The sequence below is a fragment of the Oryctolagus cuniculus genome, chromosome 1, assembly GCF_964237555.1.
Source record: "Oryctolagus cuniculus chromosome 1, mOryCun1.1, whole genome shotgun sequence".
Classification (NCBI taxonomy): domain Eukaryota; kingdom Metazoa; phylum Chordata; class Mammalia; order Lagomorpha; family Leporidae; genus Oryctolagus; species Oryctolagus cuniculus.
In genome coordinates, this window is record NC_091432.1 from 163350586 (window position 1) to 163368888 (window position 18303).

The window sequence follows — 18303 nt, forward strand, 5'->3', positions numbered from 1 at the left end:
CACTATGCTGGTCCTTTGCATCCAGGCTTTTCTGGAATGTTATCCCTGCTTTGATCCTGACTGCCCCCTGACTGGTGGTCTGGTCATCAGGAACTACCTTGGATGCTTATGCATTCTGATGGCAACAGGCAGGTTCTCAGGAGGGATCAAGACTCCTCAGAGTGTCCATAGTGGAGGTGTGTTTAAAATTAAAATTAATTATCACAACATTTTGCTGTCAATTAGTCTTCATAGGAAATAAAGACCCTAGAATTTCATGAAACTGGGATTTGGACATCATTGATCCATCTGAGAAGACTAGGAATGATTATTTCTATAGTGAAACATGTAAGCTGTGGTCAGTGATGAACTTGGTCAACCTAGAAATCTGTGGTTCCAGCTTACCTCAGGGGAGACCTGAGGCTGTATCTGGGATCTAGCTTTTATGAAAGTTCATCAGAAAGTTCATGGAAGATAAATATTCTGAAACAACTATGCATTGATTTCAGAACTTCTTTGCACATGAACAAACTTACTTTTAGTTTCATTTTCCATTAACGTTTTGAAGTGCTTTTTTTTTTTCTCTGTGGAAATACCAATGATGGTTTTGGGATTGTGGCTGTATCCTGAGTCTGCGCAATACCTTGATGTTCTCTGTCATAGTGTTTTCGGGAGGCATACAGGATAAGATTGATCAGGTTTGTGAGCTGGAAGACCACACCACTTGTGTGACCTCATGCCCTTACCTGACCTCACCTGTGTGCCCACTTGACAGTCAGGCTAATTAAGCATTCCCCTTTGAAAGTGGATTAAAGGCCTGGGACACAGTGGGCCCAGCCCTTTTGCCCTTTTTTCCTTTGCCCTTCTTCTTGGCTGCCCTGAATCCCCTTGCTGCCCTGCATCTTCAGGGCATGTGGCCTTTAGGCCACCTGTGTCATGCTTTTTGGCCTGCATGCTCCTCTATGTGGCTGGCTCCTGGTGCTTGATATGAATCCAGATTTCTCTCTCTCTTTTAGATAGGCCCCTCACGCTCCTATACATTTCTCTCACTAAATAAAACCTTAAAAATTACCTGCTACTTGGTGTATTTGTGTGCCAAAACTCAGAATTTTTCTCTGAATTCTTGGCAAGAACCCACAAGGCTTATTAATATTGCAAATTTATTAATAAGCAAGCCAGTAACACAATTTGCACACCAGATGAGACCTTTAAGGGGCATGTTACCCATATTAATACAACACTCCCACCCATGAGAACAGGCAAACTAAGCATGGGGTCAAGGGAGAGCCTAAGGCATCTTTACTGTACCTCTGTGGCCAGTTAAGAATGTCATTTTTCTGCATATGGAGAGAAATACACAACCCTGTAGCTGCAACTAGTAATGTGACAGTGACACTGCCCTTTGGGAGAAGGACTAAAGAATAACCAGAGCTGTCCAGTTTTTTACCTGTCATGACTGGTTGAAGCTGACCATTGTCTGGGGGGTAGGAGACAGAACAGTGGCCAGTACGGCCATCAAGACAGCAGGAATAATTATTGGGAAACAAGTGGAACCCAGAAATCACTAGTCTTCTTCATTCTAGTGGGAGTCATCAATTAGGGAGAAAAGAAAAAGGTGACTGTTTTGGGTGTTGGTGGGTGAGACAGGCTGTCGTGTTTCCTGAAGATAGGGTGGGAATGAGTTGAAACATTATTGCAACTAGGGAATCTGGGAGTTCAGGCATTTGATTCGGACTACTTGCAAATAATCAGAAATATCTAGTAACTTCTGCTTGCCTGCAAACACCAGATTCTCAGATTCAGACACTGGGGGCAGGAGGAGAATTTCAGTTACATGAGTGCACTTTAGAAAGTTTGTGAAAAATGGAACTAAAAGATGAGTGTATTTTGGTGCAAAAAACTGGAAGTACATTCATCTGAATAGATTTCAAAACATTCATGAAAAGTGTGTATTATGAAGAAAATAAGCATGAAGTTCACATTTTTTGCATCAAAATTTACTTCTCTTTTAATTCTATGTTTCCACAGACTTTAAAAAGTACCCTTTTATGTTTATGGGGTATAGATAATTTTTACTTACATGTCTTTATTAATTTAGGATTTAAAAATATTTGAGAAACAGATATGGAGCTCTCATCTTCTAGTTCACTCCCACAATGCCTGCAGTGATGGGACTGTGCTGGGTTGACCAAACACCAGAGCCAAGAACTCATTTCAGGTATCCCATGAAGATGGCAGAAACTCAATTTTTGACCCATCCTCAGTGCCTCCCAGAGTCTGCATTAGCAAGAAGCAGGAGTCAGGAGCTGGAGCTGGGTATCAAACTCAGGTGTTCCAGTTTGTGATATGATCTCTTAATTGCTAGGCTAAACACCAGTACATTTTAAAATTTAACATTCACTAAGTATTTTATTTGAGTCTCTGAACTAGGTGGTGAGGATAAAAAGCCTGCACTGAAACAAGTCCTGGTGGCTGGCTTGAGGTATCCCATGGCCTAGTGAAGGAAGGAAACAGGCTCATAAGCTTGTTGATCACTAGAGCATAATGATTTTTCTAAAGAAAGTGTTGTTCAAGTAGAGTAGTGGGAACTCCTAACTGTACCAGGGGAGCAGAATGGTATTTGTGATGTATTTAGGAGGATGAATAATAGTTCTTCTGATTCAAATGATTAAGGAGATCCTTTTAAATACTGATAATGCAGAGCAAATGCTCCAGAATACTAGAGGGGAGCAGGTATTAGCTCAGTATTGTCAGCTTATATAAAACATGATGGTTGGGAGATGGGCCGTAGATAAAGCTTGAAGAAGAGGGAAGATCAGGAAGGGCAATGAATGACATGGTTAGGAAATCTTGAGAAGCCACTGACAAGGGTTAAGCAAGGCAATAAGGATGTGGTCTGGTGCTCACTTTGGCAGCACATATACTAAAAAAGGATGTGGTCTGAATTAAACTGTAGTTATTCCTGAATGGTATATGGCAGATCTCTTCAGGTAGAGTATCTTTTGGGTCTGGATTGTATCCCCTGCATCTGAATTACATCCTTTTTTGGGAGATCATAGTAGAACTTCCAAGGCAAGTTCATGATGATTTTAAGAAACTGGTGCAAGAGCAGTACCTTAAGGGAAGAATAAGATGCACAATGCCCTCATGAATTGGCCTCTGAGTGCTTTTCATAGCCAGCTCCATCTTCTTAGCTCCTTAAAGAAATAGGAGAATATTGGAGGAGGGATGACACCATATTCGACACCTGGGAATCTTGCTTTGTGCCAGGTGACATAGAAGGCTTGTGGGTTTGACTAAGCTTCAGAGAAAGAAAGAGATCTTCATAGTACAGTCTGTGATAAAATTTATTTTGCCTCTTCAGCTATGTGACTCAGCAGAACCTTACAGATTCCTTAAGTTTACCCAGGAATCCTTTTTGTTCTTCTTTTCAGGAACCCAACCTAAGACAGCCAGCCAATGGAGTAGGTTTTGGGCAGGCTTCTCTGACCTGAGAGTTCCAAAACACTGAGCCCCCCCAAGACACACCTGAAGCAAGAGGGTATTAAACTGTCTGTGGACACATAGTCAAACTTCCAACCAGATTATCTCCTTCTTAACATGGATCCTGGCCTCAGCAAGGAGTTACCTTTTAAACATTCAATCCCAGTAGGGTGGGGAAGAAGAGCCTGACTTCCTCCAGCAGCATCTTCTGGAATAATGTGATGGTTCCCTGTGGAGGCCCTGCTCTTCAGGCGCCTCGGGCTACTCTTGGCAGCTCAGAACAGGAGGGCAGTGGCTGGACAACACGCAACACATGGTTTTACACACCAAATTTACACACCAGATAAATTTACACACCAAAGTAATGGTTTCCATGTTGGTTTTCCATCATTAACTAAACAGGCTAGAGTTAAGTTTTTGTTGTTGTTGTTTTTTTCTCTTTGCACACTTTTATCTTCATTTTTTTAAAAACTTTTATTTATATAAAATATAAATTTCCAAAGTACAGTTTATGGATTACATTGGCTTTTTCTCTCCAGTAACTTCCCTCCCCCCCCACACCCCTCCCATCTCCCGCTCCCTCTCCCATTCCATTCACATCAAGATTCATTTTCAATTATCTTTATATACAGAAGATTGATTTAGTATATATTAAGTAAAGATTTCATCAGTTTGCACCCACACAGACACAGTGTAAAATACTGTCTCAGTACTAGTTATAGCATTAATTCACATTGGACAACACATTAAGGACAGAGATCCTACATGAGGAGTAAATACACAGTGACTCCTATTGGTGACTTAACAATTTGACACTCTTGTTTATGGCGTCAGTAATCTCCCTAGGCTCTAGTCATGAGTTGCCAAGGCTATGGAAGCCTTTTGAGTTTGCCAGCTCTGATCTTATTTAGACAAGGTCATAGTCAAAGTGGAAGTTCTCTCCTCCCTTCAGAGAAAGGTACCTCTTTCTTTGATGGCCCGTTCTTTCCACTGGGATCTCACTTGCAGAGATCTTTCATTTAGGTGTTTTTTTTTTTTTTTTTTTTTTTTTTTTTTTTTTTTTCCCTTCCCAGAGTGTCTTGGCTTTCCATGCCTAAAATACTCTCATGGGCTCTTCAGCCAGATCCGAATGCCTTAAGGGCTGATTCTGAGGCCAGAGTGCTGTTTAGGACATCTGCCATTCTGTGAGTCTGCTGCTGGAGTTAAGTTTCACACATAAAAACTGAGTGAGGTGGAGGTGGATGAGCAAAGTGAAGATTTGTAAAATCTTTTTTCCCCCTTGGACTATGTTCTCTCCCACTCCCTCCCTTTTCCCATTTCTTTCTGTCTCCTCTCCCTCCATCTCTGTCTACCTCTCATCTCCCCATCCTCTTTCCTCCCCATCTTACCTCATTTTTGGCTTGTAAACACTCCTTGGTCCTGTTTCGGTTTTTAAATACTCGTGAAAGCTTCACTACCTGGTATGTGTATGAAAAGAAAAACAGTAACATCAATAGATTTTATTGGTGTTTCCATAATTTGAAAATTACGGCTGGTGACACGGCTCCCTAGGCTAATCCTCCACCTGTGGCAACGGCACCCTGGGTTCTAGTTGCGGTCTGGGTGCTGGATTCTGTCCCAGTTGCTCCTCTTCCAGGCCAGCTCTTTGCTGTGGCCCAGGAAGGCAGTGGAGGATGGCCCAAGTGCTTGGGCCCTGCACCCGCATGGGAGACCAGGAGGAGGCGCCTGGCTTTGAATTGGCGTAGTGCGCTGGCCGTAGTGGGCATTTTGGGGGTGAACCAACGGAAGGAAGATCCCTTTCACTGTCTAACTCTGCCTGTCAAAAAAAAAAAAAAAAAAAAAAAAAAAAAAAAGGAAAAGAAAAGAAAAGAAAATTACATCTGTAAATATGTCTCTGATGTTGAAGGAAGACAAATAAAGGCTTTGCTAAATCCCTGGCCAAAGAGAGTTGGAAAGTAAGTGGGATGGCAGGTGGTGGGAGGTGAGACATTGAACCCCAGAGAGGATGGCACACCATGACCTGGGGCTGAGCACTCATCCTTCTCATTCCAGCTTAGTGACTCATCCAGGGTGGGAGGGAGACACTGCTGTGAAAACATTCCTTGTTTGTGAGAATGGATCTTGATGGGCCGGCGCTGTGGCCCACTTGGTTAATCCTCCGCCTGTGGCGCCGGTATCCCATACTGGTGCCAGGTTCTAGTCCTGGTTGCTCCTCTTCCAGTCCAGCTTTTTCTGCTATGGCCTGGGAGGGCAGTGGAGGATGGCCCAAGTGCTTGGGTGCCTGCCCCCACGTGGGTGACCAGGAAGAGGCACCTGGCTCCTGACTTTGGATTGGCGTAGCTCCAGCTGTAGTGGCCATTTGGGGGGTGAACCAATGGAAGGAAGACCTTTCTCTCTCTCTCTGTCACTGTCTAACTCTGTCAAATAAAAAAAAAAAGTTTGTTAAAAAAAAAAAAAGAAAATGGATCTTGAATTTAGTTCCTATAAGAGGTTGCCATATTTGCTGAGAACAAAGGATTTTTCCTAGTGCCTAGGTCAGGTTTTGGTGTTCTGAAACTTCACAGCTTATGTTGCTGGCTGCAACATGTTGCTCTTTTATATGATTTATAGGAAATGATGGCCTAATCAAAGTTTGAATTAGAAAGACTAGATTCTACTTTAGAAAATTACACCTTTGCAATTCCATTTCCCTGGTTAGCCAGAAGCACTAGCAAAATTATGTTCTTTCTTTTCTTTTTCCTCCTTTTTTTTTTTTTTTTCACAGACAGAATATCAGCATTGTCAGCCTTAGCAAATGAAGACCCACCTTTGTGGATGCCCGAGAGGTCTTGGGGACTTGTAGTTCCCTGTTAAGGTCTTTCAGAAATTGACCTCTTCACCTGAGTGAATTAAACAACAATTTGCATGCAGGGTTTTTTAAAGTGAGCTCTTGTGGGTGATATAGTGTGAGGTTCTGTAACCTTTGCTCATGTTTTAGACTGGTTTACTCACATTAGAGGTTTTGTTCTGGAGTTGTTCTTTAGAACTAAGCACAGACTACAGATTCTTCCTACAGGCTGTCCTTAGGTGGTTTGGGGGCAGAAGATGGGCATGTTTGGTGTCACCTAAAGCGCCCTCAGTTTCTGTCAAACACTAGTTTATTGACATGTTTTATAGTTAGGTGAACTTGACAGCTTTCCTTAGTGATGAAGCAAAACATTACATTTGCAGGTAACAAAATTATCCATAATAATTAATGTATTGCTTTTAAGATCCAAGTTTTTGAGAGTAATGCAGTTTTCAATGCTTAAGACTTTTCTGGCAATGAAACCTTCTTAAAAAATTTAATTTATAACTTTATTTGCAAGAGGGAGTAAGGAAGGAAGGTAGGAGAGAGGAAGGTGGGGGAGAGGGAGAGAGATTGAGCTCCCATTTGCTGATTCATTCTCTAGATGACCGAAACAACTGGCACTGGGCCAGGCTGAAGCCATGAGCCAGAAACTCAATCCAGGTTTCCCACATGGGTGAAAAGGCCCTAATGACTTGAGTCATTACCACAGTTTCTCAGGGTATATATTAGTGGGAGGCTGGATTCAAGAGCAGAGCTGGGACATAAACCCAGGTATTCCTATGTGGGATGCAGGTGTTCCAATTGGTGGCTTGATTTATATCTCAACACTCATGCCCAATGCAATCTCTTTATTCTCCTCCCTCCAACTCTTCTTTTTGCACATCCTTTGATGAAAGAATTTCTAAACCTCATTTTCTATTCTTAAAGGATTTTGGATAAACCATTGCTCAGCAACAGACCAAAGGGAAGACCTTTCTTTTTCTTTTTTTCTTTTTCTTTTTCTTTTTTTTTTTTTTTTGACAGGCAGAGTTAGTGAGAGAGAGACAGAGAGAAAGGTCTTCCTTTACCGTTGGTTTACCCTCCAATGGCCGCTGCGGCCAGCGCACCATGCTGATCCAAAGCCAGGAGCCAGGTGCCTCTCCTGGTCTCCCATGCAGGTGCAGGGCCCAAGGACTTGGGCCATCCTCCACTGCACTCCCGGGCCACAGCAGAGAGCTGGCCTGGAAGAGGGGCAACCGGGGCAGAATCCGGCGCCCCGACTGGGACTAGAACCCAGTGTGCTGGCGCCGCAAGGCGGAGAATTAGCCTATTGAGCCACGGCGCCGGCCAGGAAGACCTTTCTTTAGCGTCTCTGTCATTGAGAAACCAGATGAACTGTTCTTATGTGTCCCTGCCAACAAGTACAGCCCTTTTTCTGTGTCTTCCTGTCATACATACTCGGCTCCCTTATACCTGTTATTCTCACAGCCACAGTCTTTGTTAGTTATTGTGTGTCTGTATCTCAGTGCCATAATGAAGTACTCAAGGCAAACTACTAACAACGAAGAGGAGGTTTTGGAGGCTCAAAGACCAAACAGCATGGTATAGGCTTTTGCCTGGGTCCTGTGACAGATGGTGGAAGTATGAGGCAGAGGATCACAGCTTGCTATAGGAAGTCAGGGAGAGACTCAGGGCCTGTGCTCAGGTTTTGTAACAACTCACTCTCCCAATTAATCTGTGAGGACAGCACCCTATTGAACTCAGGACCCACAGTAGGCCTTACTTCCTAAAATTCCTGCCTCTAGCATCAACACACTGAGGTCCAAGCCCCCAACAATTAGACCCTGGTAAAAAAGCCCCAAGAATTCTGACTTCATGGTGAAACTGCCCCACTTAAGTTGTCCCTCAAAGTTTGTCTGTTCCTTGCCTTTTTCTTTAAGGATTTTCCTAGTTGTTTATTCTGTGTCTGACTCCTCCTGTACTCAGTTCTACAGGGTTTATAGCTTGTCTATGCTTTCTTTGATTATTTCATGTCACTTTATTTTCTCAAACCTTTTGTATCTAGTAGTAGTAGTATTTAACATTCAGCACCCCTTTTATACATCACCTCCAAATGTCATGATATCCAGGTGGAGTATTATTCTCCCATTTTACAGGTGTGAAGATGGAAGCTCTGAATGGCTAACAACTTGCCCAAGTGGCAAAGCCTGAGCTGGGATTCCACACTGTATTGCTTTTTTGTTTTTTAAGTTTTGCATCATTCAGCATACAGTTGGGGACAGAATAGATGACATATAGATTTCTTAATTTCTCTGTTGGGCATTATTTAGCATTTTGTGTTTTCTGGTAACGTTTCAACATGGATGCTTAAAATCTTCTGCTGATTTTAATGTTTATTGAACATCATCTCCATGCTGAGTCCTTTGATATTATGGATACAGGGCTGAATAAGGTGGAATTTTCATCTTCTAGGTGCTTCCAAACCAACCATCAAATCCAGTATAATCTAGGTCTATTGCATGGAAGGATGGGCCTTGCCTTATTTTCAGGGCTGGTATGGGATTTGTGAAAATGCAGTCATTTTCTCCTCATTTCATGACAAACAAGAATTTTTGTGCTGCCATGCTAGATTCAACCTGTAACAAATACATCAGAAATAGAAAACCCATATGGATAGAAGAATCCCTAAGAACCAAATAAGCAACACAAATTGATCTTCTGAATTCAGGGCCATTTCCCTGTAATCATGTAATGTGTACATAATATGAGTTTGGGTGGATTGTCCAGGGAATCAGTTTCAGTTATCTTTAAACAAAATAAAATATCTGGACATAGAAGCACAAACTACTTTGCAAGGCAAGGATCTTAAGGAATTCTTGTTTCAATGAAATCCTATATTGACATTTCAACATTCTTAACTTTTTAACCTCTTAGGAACTTTTTTGAATGTTGTTTACATAGTCTTTATTGCATCTGAAGTTTTGTGACACATAGATTTTTTTCTTTAAAATTCAGAGGCTCTTAAAATTTTCAGGTATATTCCTAGTTGTATTCTGTATGGTTGAAGTTTTGTGGCGTCTAACTAGAGAAGGGAAAAATTATCCTCCAACACAAAGTGCTGGAAAGTTTGTAATATATGAAATGACGTTTCCATACATTATTCTCAGTGCATATAGACACTGTTTTAAGGAAATTCCCAGACTCAGAATATCTAAACTAATGATTAAGTGTTACTAACTTGTGAAAAAAATTACTGTCAGATGATTTCTTGAAACATTTAAACCATTCCTTCATTTTAGGAAAAAACAGACTAAATTCTAGGTTTTTAGGAGACAATATATGTTTTGAGTGTAGCGTGGCATACCTGTGGGTCTTTCATGATGGGTAAATGTAATGAGAATATGAATGTATAGATATGTAAATGGGAAATATTTTATTTTCTTGCATATCATTACACACAAAATTTTGTTGTGATTCTGTTCTCTTTACAGCTTCTCACTTAAAGACAAGAATATTTTCCTTTCAAATTTGCCCTCTTTTATTTTCTAGTCTGGGTCTTTGTATAAGAAATTTCCAGTTGTTCCATGAAAAGTGCCTGTAGCAAGACATATGCAAAGTATTACCACTTTGCTTTAATCACTAGAGCAGAGTCACTCCATGAATAATTTGAGCCACAAGCATCCTGTTGAAAACCAAGACCTCTGGATTGGGAGTCATCTGTTCTTTCTGTGGCAGGTGTTGGGGTCAAAGCCCTTTGGATCTTTATTACAGTTGATAGAAAGGACAGTTAGCCCCACAATTCCCTAAGCTACTGCAGCCACTGCACTTTGATTAGAGGGGTACTCATTTGAGATGACTGTATTCTGGAAGAGAAAGTTCACTTTTCTCCCTGTAGACCTGGATTTCAGGTTCTCTCTGTTGTATCTCATGTGGAAGCAACTGTTGATGGATTCTGGTCCCTCGTAGTTGGACCTTTTATCTGAATCACAGAAATCACAAAGCAATTTAACATGCCTGTAAACCTGTCAGGCTTTGTTTCATGGTGAGCAAGATTTGGACAAGGCTGGGGAAGCCTGTACTGCTGCCGCCTAGATTCCACGTTCAATTGAGTTGAGTCGTGATGATATTAACATTTAACAATTGTCAGGTTGAAAGTAGCTGTGAAAAAGACTCTAGAAATATTATTTAAGAAGTAGAATAAATACATGAGGTCTCAGTTAAAAATGATATAACCATGGCTGGAAATACTAATTTGTTCATTCATTCGTTCATTTATTCAGATCATCCTGATTAGTGATGATCAGCGAGCTTATCATGGTAAGATGTAAGGCTGATTTATAAATGGCATATTGATTGAGTTTATATATGTAGATAGTTCAAAAATTTTAATATTTTCTCCTGAGTATATATAACATACAAATGTAAGGATAATTTCTTAAAATACATTTTTTCTCATTTCTTGTTTTAAAAAAGTAAAAAAAAAAAGAAAACAAATTATTCCATTTGACAGATGATGCCAGGGAAATTAGATACATGAAAAGAATGAAGTAATAAAAATTAACTCAAAATAGGTACAACACCTACATGAAAAATCTGAAACTATAAAATTATTAGAATAAAACATAGGGCAAAAGCTTCATGACACTGTATTTGACAATGATTTTTTAAATATGACACTAAAGTTACAGGTAGAAAAAAAGACAAATTGGACTTTATAAAAATTAAGATGATTTGCATGTAAAAAAACCAATATCAACAGAGTAAAATGGCAGCCCACAGAATCAAAGAAAAATCCTGGAAATCATATATTTAATAAAGGGTTAATGTACAGAATGTATAGGGAACTCTTAAAACTCAACAATAAATGGCAAAAACTTGAATAATTATTTCTTCAGAAAAGATATCCAAATGACAAATAACCAAATATTAATAAAGATCTTCAACGTCAGAAATCATTGGGAAAATGAAAATGAAGACTACATTGAAGTAGTACCTCATGCTTATTAATATGGTTACTATAAAAATGCATAGAAAGTAACAGATGTTGACAAGGATATTGGAGAACTTGGAACCCTTGTGTACTGTTAGTGGGAATGTAAAATGCTGTGGTGATCATGGAATCCTATATGGCGGTTCCTCAAAAAATGAAAAATAGAACTGTCATATGATCCAGCAATTTTACTTCTGTGCATATGAACATATCCTATAGAACTGAAAGCAGAATCTTCAAGAGATATGTACCATCCACATTTATAGCAGCATTGTGCACAGTAGCTAAAATATGCATGTACCTGAAGTGTCTGTCATTGGCTGAGAGGATAAGCAAAGTGTATAGTGTAGTGGACTATTTTTCAGCCTCAGAAAGGAAGGAAATTCTGCCATGTGCTATCACATGAGTGAACCTTGAGAACATTATAATAAATTTAATCAAACAGTTACTGAAAGACAAATATTATGATTCTGCTTACATAAGATTTGCAATTAGTTGTTTAGAAGCATACAGACGGAAAGGGGAATGTGGTTGCCTGGGATCTGAGGGGAGAGGGGGAACAAGGCAGTTCAGTTGGATGGGTACAGAGTCACAGTTCACAAGATTAGAAAAGTTCTGGGCATGGATGAAGGCTGTGGTTCTACAACAATATGAACATGTTTAATAACACTGAACTGTACAGTTACAAGTGTTTAAGATAGACATGGGCATTTGTCCTAGTGGTTAAACCCATATTGGAATATCTGGGTTTACATCCTGGTTCTGACGCCCTATTCCAGTTTCCTACTAATGCAGACCCTGGAAGACAGCAGATGATGGCTCAAGTAGTTGGATCACTGCCACCCACATGGGAGACCTGTATTAAATTTCCAGCTCCTGGCTTTGGCCTGGCTCTGGCCTGGCTCAGCCTCCACTGTTGTGGGCATTTGAGGAGTGAACCAGCAGATGGTTACCCCCTATTTGTCTTTCTGTCACATAAAAAGTGGCTGAGATGATAAATTTTGTGTTAGGTGTCTTGTACTACAATAAAAATAAATAAAACAGCTGCGAATATTCATGTCTGTATCTGCTCTCCTCTGTCTCAGAAGAATCAGTAGCTTCTTTGGATTCTGTGGTCAACCAGAGAAAACCTCTGGCAAATACTTGTGTGGAAGCCCTGAGCTTTCTAAGGGGTAGGCTAGAATTTTCTAGGACATGGTAAACAAGAAACATGATTAGTTCTAGGAGCTAACCAAGGCCTTGTCCTATGTCATGTCACAGAAGCAGTAGGGCCATTGAGGGAGATGGCCTTGTAACTGTTGGGGAATGGAATACTATGTGATGTTGCATTGCAAGGTGAAGCCAAGGGCCTAGGGCAAGAGAGAGGAGGTACTGTAAGCCAATTAGTTGTTACCTGTACGTGGTCCATGCTTGTTTAAATAAAGATATCTCAGGGGTAATTACCAAGATGATTATTCAAGTCTTGGGGGGGACCTTCCTCCATAAAATGGAAACATGGCAAACTAATGAGAGAAGTCATAGAAAGATATTTGAATATAGCAATATGTTTCTGATAAACCAACATTTTTAGCCTCTACTTTTATATCTCCTTTTAGAATCTTATTTGTCATATTCATGCATTCTGCCTTCTATGAAGGGTTTCTCAAACAAAGTCAAACTTCTGTCTAACCCATGCCTACATTTTAAATTTCAGACTTGTGAAAATTTGAATTTGTATTATAAATGCTGTTAACATTTATATTTTATGGTAGTAATGATTACTGCTTTATTGCTTTTATATTTGTCACTTGTAATTCATATTTATTATAAAAATGTTTAGAAAACTTAGAAAAGTGAAAAAAGTAGAATTTTTCCATTATCCTTTTACTTGGGGTTACTATTAATTTTCACATGTTTCTTTTCAGCTTTTTAAAAATATACATATAGAGTATGTATGCACATGTAACAAAATTTGATATATGTGTTATTACAAAATTGGAATCATTACTGTATATAATCTGTACCATGTGTTTTTAACTTTAATATTTTATCATAAACATTTACCTAGGTTACTAAATATTCTTCAAAAATATGACTTTTAATTTCTTTCTACTATTCTGTTACAGGACCATACTATAACTTACTGAATCTTTTCCCTATTGTGGGATTATAACTGGGTGATAAATATTTTTGTACATAAATCTTTTACTACATCTCTCATTTGCTTAGGGTAGATTTCTAGAAGTGGTATTATTGATTCAAAAGTATGAGCATTTTTATGACTTATGATATATATTGCCAAGAGGCTTTCCATGTTACATATCCAATAGCAATATATAAGAATACTTCCTTTTCTCACCCTTACTAGTGTTAAATATTACCTTAACATATATTTCAGCCTGATAGGAATTTTAATTTATATTTTATGAAATAACTGGCTGAACTTGTTTTCTATTTTCCACTTGTTTAGTGCCTGCTTTATTTTGTTTTCCAAGAATTTTCTGTTTGTGTTCTTTCTTTTTCTGTGGCTACATTTGTGTTTTTCCTGTTGATCTTTGTAAAGATTTTAAAATTTAGATGTTAACCCTTGCTCATTTTTAGCTAGAAGTTTTTAATTGATCATTTAACATTTACTATTATTTAGATTCTTCTTTTAGATATACAGAAGGAAAAGAACTAATCACATATGTGGTTTGACTCACTGTTTCATCTTTTGCACGGCCTTTGTCAGCCACAGGTCAGATGAATAACTTTCTGTAGTGCCCTGAACTATTTGTATAAAAATGTCTAACTCTTTAACCTTCATGGAAGTTGTTTTCCATAGGAACCAAGACAAGACTCATAATATTGAATTGCCTGACAAGGAGCCCAGCTCTGGAGCTAAATGTTTGTGTCATTCTTTTAGGATGGGCTCCCTGAAGCTGCCTCCTGCACTCCTTTGTACTGAGTTACTGTGATCAGTGCTAATTGAGAAGGGGCAGGTATTGTTGTAACATGTGATGATATAGGATTTACCAGATGATACAGGATTATTTTAAAAGTTAATTTTTATTTATTTCAAAGACAGAGAGTGTCGCTCCCTGTCTTCGTGGAGGAACGACACAGGACCCTGCGCTGTTCTTTTGTCTGCTCGGCCCTCCCCGGGTTTGCTGCTGGTTCTTCCCGGGTTGGCTACCAACCCTTCCACCTCCGTGGAAGGGCGGTTCCCCCTAGCCACTTTCCCCACTTCCGTGGGGGAGTGGCACACCGCCAGCCGGCTCTCTCGGGGGCTGCACAGGTGTTCCTTCAGATAGATGTTCCTGGTGCATGTTGTGTCTCTCCTCCTTTATAGTCCTTTTCCACCAATCCCAACTCTGCTACCCACACGCCGAGTACGCTGCTCTCCTCCAATCAGGAGCAGGTCCTACAGTTTATTGGTTGAACTGGAGGCAGCTGTGTAGAAGCTGTTTCTCCCTTCTCAGCGCCATATTGTGGGAGAGCAGATGCATAGAATAAGTCTTAATTTCAGTAATTTAGTCTAGTCCGAGTTGCTCCCCACAGATCCCCCTTTCTTTTTATTTTTTTGGCGTTGATACGCGCCTGTCTTCGGTGCCCCGCAGCACACACTCTGCTCTGCTTGCTAGAGTTGCCCACAGGTGCTTACAAGCCCTATCAGTCAGGCAAACCGAATCCGGGTCCTCTCTTCGCCATGTTGTGAGGAGGTTTTTAGGCGCTGATGCGTGCCTGTGTTCGGTGCCCTGCAGCGCATGCTCTGCTCTGCTAGAACTGCCTGCAGGTGCTTACAAGCCCTACCAATCAGGCAAACCGAATCCAAGCCTTCTCATTGCTGTATTGTGGGGAGACTTATTGGTGTTGATTCGTGCCTATCTTCGGTGACCTGCAGCTCATACTCTGGTCGAGCTGCCTACTGGTGCTTATCGCCTTACTAATCAGGCAGACCGAATCCAAGCCTTCTCATTGCGGTATTGTGGGGAGACTTATTGATGTTAATTCGTGCCTGTCTTCGGTGACCTGCGGCACATAAGCTGCTAGCCGCCCGCAGGTGCTCACCACCTCCCTAATCAGGCAGACCGAATCCAAGCTCTCTCATTGCCATGTTGAGGGGAGGCCTTATTTTTCTCTATTTCTCTATCTCCGGGCATTCCTATCTCTCCCATTTTACTTCTATCTGCCAGCATTCCTATTTCTCTCATTTTACTTCTAAACTTCTGTTTCTCTTATCCCTGCGGCTTCCCGGCGCCCGCCCCGAGGCTGCTTCTCGGCAGCTTCCCGGCTCTGAGCCGCTTCAGCCCGCGCTTCTCTCATCTGTGCAGCTTCCCGGCTTCACGCGCGCACTCCGCGGTCTCCACGCCCCTTCGCGTCCGCACCACGGCCTCGCACTAGCCCCACGTTCCCTATCTATTCACGCCCCGTGCTCTCTCTGCACGCGGCGGCTTCCGCGAATCACATAGCCTAGCTCACGTTTCCGCCACTGGCATTCAATCTAAGTTCCCCGGGCTAACCTGGCGAATTCAACCTAGCTTACGCGTCTCCACCTTATGGTTTGGCTTCCCGTCTTTTGCTCCCCGGGTTAATCTGACGGATTCCAACCTGGCCCACGTTTCCACCTCTGGTTTAACTTTTCGCCTTTTGCTCCCCAGGCTGACTTGAAGAATTCCAACATAGCTTACGTTTCCGCCTCAGCCTGCACTCGCGGTTTCATCCTCCCTAACATATTTTTCTCTACCCGGTATGTTTCCCTAACTTTTCTTCCAACAACAATATTCCTCCCTCATTTCTCCTGGCTTCTCCCCACAGTCCGTATCCAAGTCTGTTTGTTCTAGCTTTCACTTTCGCTTTCAACCTTAGAGATTTCTCCCAGCTTCCCCCCGTAGTCCGTATCCGAGTCTATGCCTAGGCTTTCAATAGCTTCTTCTGGCACCTTTTTCGTCCGGCTTTTCCCTAGGCTCTTTGCTAGTCTCTCTCTCCGGTATTTTCCTACTTCTTCCCGTTTCTTCCCTCCTAGGTTTCCTATCCGAGTCACGGCACCATTATGTCGCTCCCCGTCTTCGTGGAGGAACGACACAGGACCCTGCGCTGTTCTTTTGTCTGCTTGGCCCTCCCCGGGTTTGCTGCTGGTTCTTCCCGGGTTGGCTACCGTCCCTTCCACCTCCATGGAAGGGCGGTTCCCCCTAGCCACTTTCCCCACTTCCGTGGGGGAGTGGCACACCGCCAGCCGGCTCTCTCGGGGGCTGCACAGGTGTTCCTTCAGATAGATGTTCCTGGTGCATGTTGTGTCTCTCCTCCTTTATAGTCCTTTTCCACCAATCCCAACTCTGCTACCCACACGCCGAGTACGCTGCTCTCCTCCAATCAGGAGCAGGTCCTACAGTTTATTGGTTGAACTGGAGGCAGCTGTGTAGAAGCTGTTTCTCCCTTCTCAGCGCCATATTGTGGGAGAGCAGATGCATAGAATAAGTCTTAATTCCAGTAACTTAGTCTAGTCCGAGTTGCTCCCCACAGAGAGAGAGAGAGAAAGGAAGGGAGGGAAGGAGAGGGAGAGAGAGGAAGAGAGAAGGAGAGAGAAGGAGAGAGAAATTGAGAGATCTTCCATTTAATAGTTTATGCCTCAAATATCCACAACAGCCTGGCCTGGGCCAGGCTGAAGCCAGGAGCTAGGAACTCCCATGTGGATGGCAAGAACTCATGTACTTGAGCCCTCATCTGCTGCCTTCTAGGGTGTGCATTACCAGGAAGGTGAGGCTTGACCCCAGGCCTTCCAGCGGGGAATGTGGGTGATCCAAATGGTGGCTTAACCCTCTGTGCCACAGTGCCAGTCTTGAATGCTACAGGATTATTCATGACCTCTCCTTGCTCTCACCTTGTTTGCTAAGACTTTGTATCAGAAAAGGTAGTTAATTTTAACATTGATTTATTAATATCTGCTTTCCTGTAAAGAATTTGGCCTATATTTTTAGTTCATTGAGATTTCCTTTGTGTTGGATCATGTAACAAGTCATGTTCTCATTTATTCATTGTTATATTAACATTTTTTGAAGAAACAAAGAGTTGCTTGTTAGAAATAGCACCAACTTCCCTACATGTCTGTTTTTTCTGAGGCCATCTCTGCCAGCTCTTTCAGTAGATTCTTCAGCATTCCCTGCCATGTCTCTAACATACTGATGATATTGGTTCTTTGCAAAATGGAAGTACAGGATTTATCCTGATTTTTCCAGACACAGAGAGATCCACAAATATATTCAGCATCCCCTGCCAGCCTCCCCCTCTCCCAACACATAAGTGATATCATTTTCCTTGATATGTTTATATAGTTACCTGGTGATTTTGGTTTGCTTTCTATTCATTGTTTATATTCTTGATTCTACTTCAATACACTTCACAGCCAAAGAACACTTGAATAGGGCTCATTGATCGCTGGAATCATTTTATTTTTTAAAAGATGTCTTTTATTTGAAAAGCAGAGTTACAGAAAGAGGGAGACACAGACACACACAGAAGAGAGAGGGAGGGGGAGAGAGCGAGAGCAAGAGAGAGAAAACACAAAAGAGAGATTGATGATCATCCATCTGCTGGTTCACTCCCCAAATAGCTACATTTTGACCAGGCTTGGGCCAGGCAGAAGCCAGGAGCCAGGAGCTTCAGCCTCATCTCCCATGTGGGTGGTAGGGGTCCAAGTACTTGGGCCATGTTCCACTGCTGCTTTTCTTGGGTGTATTAGCAGGGAGCTGGATTGGAAGTGGAGCAGTTGGGACTAGAACTGTGCCCATATAGGATGCTGGTGTTGTTGCAGGAGGTGAATTAATCTGCTCAACAGTGCTGGCCCCAGTGTTACTGTATTTCGAAGTGACTGGTGTGTTTCCTTGGGGAAGCAGCCCTTGGGGGCTTAAGACCTGGTAGCCCACATTGGGGAACTTCTCAGGGCAGGGGGCTGGCAAGGAGGGGTTGTGGTGGTGATACTGTGTACCCAGTCCTTTTGTTTTTGACATGGTCTGTTATCCTTGCCTTCATCCGTATCTGATACCCTATTGTCTAGTCTTTTGTTATCCTATCTATAGAGAATAAG

The 18303-nt window shown here is 41.7% G+C and overlaps 1 protein-coding gene across 16 annotated transcripts in view; it reads left to right on the forward strand.

Annotated features, from left to right (window-relative positions):
* The window catches only part of LOC138844174 (uncharacterized), a 411900-nt gene that overhangs the window by 90048 nt on the left and 303549 nt on the right, over positions 1 to 18303 (forward strand). The window contains exon 7 of one of the 16 annotated variants that reach the window (XM_070051365.1): positions 3414 to 4496. The exons of the other annotated variants lie outside the window; for them this stretch is intronic. The gene's annotated coding sequence lies outside the window, so the exon portion shown is untranslated. Of the gene's footprint in view, positions 1 to 3413; positions 4497 to 18303 lie in introns of those variants that run through there. 16 annotated transcript variants of the gene reach the window in all.